This window comes from Astatotilapia calliptera, chromosome 17 (genome assembly GCF_900246225.1).
Source record: "Astatotilapia calliptera chromosome 17, fAstCal1.2, whole genome shotgun sequence".
NCBI lineage: Eukaryota > Metazoa > Chordata > Actinopteri > Cichliformes > Cichlidae > Astatotilapia > Astatotilapia calliptera.
Window position 1 is genome coordinate 17,799,894 of NC_039318.1, and position 5,418 is coordinate 17,805,311.

At 46.0% G+C, this 5,418-nt stretch overlaps 1 pseudogene; it reads left to right on the top strand.

The window, feature by feature from the left end:
* Positions 1 to 1,217: 1,217 nt before the first annotated feature.
* On the top strand, positions 1,218 to 2,617 carry LOC113009272 (putative nuclease HARBI1; annotated as a pseudogene).
* The last annotated feature ends 2,801 nt before the right edge of the window (positions 2,618 to 5,418 follow it).

Genomic DNA, 5,418 nt, shown 5'->3' on the forward strand with positions numbered 1-5,418 from the left:
GCACTTATTGAAATTATCTGAGCACATTACAAGTAAATATTTGCTTACTCTGTATGCTCAAATGTGACCCGTTATGGCCACTAGAAAAAAAGCGGAGAACCGAAAAACAGGTGGGGGTCCTCCTCCACCACCACCACTCACAGAGCCTGGCCACTTGGCTTCCACATTTGTGATAATGTTGGCAGCATCACATATGATCTTCACAGTGCAGAGAACACAAATTAGCATCCATTACTATAATGAAGTAATTTGTTAGTTTGAAATGCTACAGGGAACTATGTATCTGTACATTAATGCTGTGGAAAGACTTCCTGTTCACATAGTCTCCTTCATTTACTGAAGGAGCAATGATTGGAATGTGAGTGCCATCTATACAGCCAATCACGCCTGGGAACCGTGAAAATAAATGTAACATTTAAGTAGTAGTTCAAATATCACCACATCATGAATTAAGTTTTGTTCATCCTGATACCTGCAATTTTGTGGAATCCCTCTTTGATAAATCTTGTGGGTCTATGACCGGGGAACACCACAAACGAGTACAGGAGACGTTTCAGTGCAACTGTAACATTCCTGACTGCCCGACAGACGGTAGCCTTGGAAACGTGCTCAGCGTCACCAATATTATACAGAAAGCTCCCGTTTGCAAAAAACTGAAGTGCAATACAAATAATATGTACAGAACTGAGAGAATGTCCACGATGTGTCACATGAGCAATATTAGGCCTGAGGATGTTATTCAAATGAATTATAGATTGTGCTGGAAAACGGTAACGTTCACACAGAAAATCATCAGGAAATGATAAAATGTCCAAACGCGCTCTAATCACTCTCTCCCGGCGGAGAGCTCTGCGGAGAATTTGGGCTTCAACATCTACTGGCTCTTCAAGGAAGGGGCACGCCATGTCTGACACTTCCTACAGTCAGGTTTCCGACAAAGAGGCGGAGAAGGTCAGGGTTAAATTCAAATTCAAATTCAAATTGGGCCCTGGGCCCTGTTTCAGGAAGCCGGTTTAGTGGAAAAACTGAGTAAGTATACCCTGAGTTAACGAAAACTCTGGGTTTTCGGTTTCACAAAGCGAGTTCAGCTGAAGCCTGAGTGAGTCACTATGACGACACACGCCGTGAAGCTAACCTGTCCCCTAGCAGGTTTACTACAACTAACCCTGACTGACCCCGCCTCTTTGTCGGAAACCTGACAGCAGGAAGTGTCAGACATGGCGTGTCCCTTCCTTGAAGAGCCAGTAGATCTTGAAGCCCAAATTCTCCGCAGAGCACTCCGCCGGGAGAGAGTGATCAGAGCGCGTATGGACATCTTATCATTACCTGATGATTTCCTGTGCGAACGTTACCGTTTCTCAGCACAATCAATAAGTTATTTGGATAACATCCTCAGGCCATATATTGCGCATGTGACACATCGCGGACATGCACTCAGTCCATTACATATTCTTTGTACCGCACTCCGTTTCTTTGCAAACGGGAGCTTTCTGTACAATATCGGTGACGCTGAGCACGTTTCCAAGGTAATGTCTGTCGGGCAGTCAGGAATGTTACAGTAGCACTGAAACGTCTCCTGCACTCGTTTGTGGTGTTCCCCGGTCACAGACCCACAAGATTCATCAAAGAGGGATTCCACAAAATTGCAGGTATCAGGATGAACAAAACTCAATGCATGATGTGGTGATACGTGAACTACCACTCAAATGGTACATAAATTTCCAGGGTTCCCAGGCGTGATTGGCTGTATAGATGGCACTCACATCCCAATCACTGCACCCTCAGCAAATGAAGGAGACTATGTGAACAGGAAGTCTTTCCACAGCATCAATGTACAGGTACATAATTCCCTGTAGCATTTCACACCAACAAGTGATGGCATCATGGTAATGGATGCTAATATGTGTTCTCTGCACTGGGTAGATCATATGTGATGCTGCCAACATCATCACAAATGTGGAAGCCAAGTGGCCAGGCTCTGTACATGACTCACGAATCTTCCGGGAATGTACACTTAGCACCAAATTTGGACATGGTGGGTCGAAGTAACTGTGAAATATACAGAGACCAATTGCCACAGGGACGTTTGCACTGACATGTATTCTTCTGTCCTAGGAGAGTTCACTGGCCACCTGCTTGGTGATAGGGGGTACCCATGTCTACCCTATTTGCTCACCCCTTACCCTGACCCTGAACCAGGCCCACAGCAGCGTTATAATCTGGCCCATTGCAGGACACGGGCCAGAGTTGAAATGACCATCGGAATGCTCAAGGCCCGGTTCCAGTGCCTTCGTGGACTCAGGGTCACCCCAGAAAGGGCATGTGACATCATTGTGGCATGTGTGATCCTACACAACATTGCCACGATTAGAGGTGAACAGTGTCCAGCTGAACCAGACAACAGCAGTGATCCACACGATGAACATCCTGACCCACCCACGAACGTACAGGATGGAAGAGCAGTCAGAGACACCATATGCCACAACCATTTCCTGTGACCCGTCAACCCAACATGTTACAAGACAAATACACAGATACTGTGGTCAACTGCCTTTATTGGTCACCCTGTATGTCCTGTACACAAAGAATAAATGCGTATATTAGTATGTTGTACAAACACTGACATGATTCGTCCATCTATGATCACTCCACCCACCCTTAACTGTTGTTCCAGCAGTACAATCTCCAGCTTCGACTTTTGGATCTGCAGCTGGAGGTGCACCATTTCCATGTCGCACTTTCTTATCTTCCTGGCCAGATATGTCTTATACAGCTGCTTCACAGGGAGCTATTGCAACAAGGGACATAGCATTGGCATCCATAGTACATGCCTACTTAGGTTGGTTGTAAATCAGTGCTGAACAACCCACTGTGGAAAGGTTCGTTGTAGGAGTGGCTGGACCCTCTTCCTCTTCATTTCCAGCATCACTCTGCCGGGGACATAGTAAGTCCATGGTGTCATCATAGTACCACATTGTCGTCAGTTGTTATATTTTCCACTGTACACTGTATACCTCATAGTGTGGCTCTGTTGCGGCCTCCTCTGTAGCAGCTGTCACTGTTTCGTCATCATGTGCCTGTGGTGGAGACATTTAACAACATTGCTGTTCTACTGTTGACACATGCAGTATGTGGAGTATTACGAGTACTCACAACTGCATGTCGGTCTGGCTCAACAGGGGGCTGCACCAGATGCAGTACACCATCACCGTCAACTGGAAGAATATGGGGTTCATACAGGTCACTCATGACTTATGTGGGCGCAAATGGCAATTACCAGACATACCAATCACCATACACCTCATTGTCAGTATGCTCTCAGAGACAACCGACACTGAGGGAAGGCAAAATCAGTAGGTGTCAGGGTGGAAACGCTTTTATGAGCTTTATGTTGCATTGAGGTATATGTTCATATGTTACACTTATTGGGAAAGGTACGGAATGTACTACTCGCTCTGTCTCTGGGAACAGGGAGCTCACCCTGTGGGAGGTTAACACACACACACGCATGTATGCAAAATTAAAGGACACTGCTATGCTCATAATAAAGACGTACCACTGCAGCTCGGTGTGTGTGAGTCTCTCCCTGGGCCCTCACCCGTGCAGCACGTTAACAGTTTCCAAGTGTCTCAGTGTTGTTTATTCACCTAACTGTTTGATGACTGTCATTCTCTGTCAGTAGGACAGTAACTTCACTACGACATAGTTCATTTTGGTCAAGGTGACTGTGCAGAATGGATGTATGCACGCCATGTATTGTTTTGGATTTACCCCTTATGTAGGCACTTGTGTCTTGTGGGGTTGTTGCCACAGAGGATGTCCCCGCAGAGATGCCTTCAGCCACAGGGCGCCCACTGTTTTGGCTGAGGGCCAACTGCTCAGCCTCTGTGAGTGGTGGTGGTGGAGGACCCCCACCTGTTTTTCGGGCCTCCGCTTTTTTTCTGTTGGCTGTGACGGCACACATTTGGGCATACAGAGTAGGCAAATGTGTACTTGTGATGTGCTCAGATAATTTCAATATGTGCTTACAGGTGGTATATTACTGTAGCCTCTAACTGCAATTGATTTACATAGGACACACAGACCAAGCACTATGGCTCATAATACAATTACACCTTACCTGTTTGGACTATGTTTTTATACTTCATTTTTACTTGCTGCCAGGAACGTTTGGGGCCTGTTGGGTTGCACCTGCGCTCACATCACATCACAAAATAAAATGTATAACATAATAAATAGAATGACATATGATAAAATAACGTGTTATATGGGTGGAAATCCCTAGATCAATGTTTAAATTAACACTCACGCATTGACTCTGTCGGCTATGTTTTGCCATGCATGCTCCCTTTCCTTTGCAGCTGCGGCTGTGTTACTTTTTTTCTGCATGATGTGCATGCTGTCGGCATATGCTGCCATCAGAATTTCCGCCTCGAGCGCTGTGAAATACGTCGACCGCGCCTTCTTTCCCTCCGTCTCCATGGTGACTCGCTTAATCTGTGCTCCACTGATCGGAGCTTTATGTATCCTCGTGCGCGTGCTTAACTTGGGGTTGTAGCAACTCCGCGTTGATTGAACTAATTGTTATCAGCCTTTCTGAAACGGAATATTCCGAGTTGGACAGTTCGGGGTTACTCAACCGTGAGTGTCGTTTTTCACTCTGAGTTTTCTAAACCGGCTTCCTGAAATAGGGCCCTGGGCCCTATTTCAGGAAGCCGGTTTAGTGCAAACTCTGAGTAAGTATACCCTGAGTTAACGAAAACTCTGGGTTTTCGGTTTCACAAAGCGAGTTTAGATTAATTCTGAGTGAGTTACTATGACGACACACTCCGTGAAGCTAACCTGCCCCCTAGCAGGTTTACTTCAACTAACCCTGACGTTCTCCGCCTCTTTGTCGGAAACCTGACTGTAGGAAGTGTCAGACATGGCGTGCCCCTTCCTTGAAGAGCCAGTAGATGTTGAAGCCCAAATTCTCCGCAGAGCTCTCCGCCGGGAGAGAGTGATTAGAGCGCATTTGGACATTTTATCATTTCCTGATGATTTCCTGTGTGAACGTTACCATTTTTCAGCACAATCTACAATTTATTTGAATAACATCCTCAGGCCTAATATTGCTCATGTGACACATCGTGGACATCCTCTCAGTTCTGTACATATTTTTTATCGCACTTCGGTTTTTTGCAAACGGGAGCTTTCTGTATAATATTGGTGACGCTGAGCACGTTTCCAAGGCTACCGTCTGTCGGGCAGTCAGGAATGTTACAGTTGCACTGAAACGTCTCCTGTACTCGTTTGTGGTGTTCCTTCTTTCCCTCCGTCTCCATGGTGACTCGCTTAATCTGTGCTCCACTAATCAGGGCTTTATGTATCCTTGTGCGCGCGCTTAATTTGGGGTTAAAGCAACTCCGCGTTGATTGA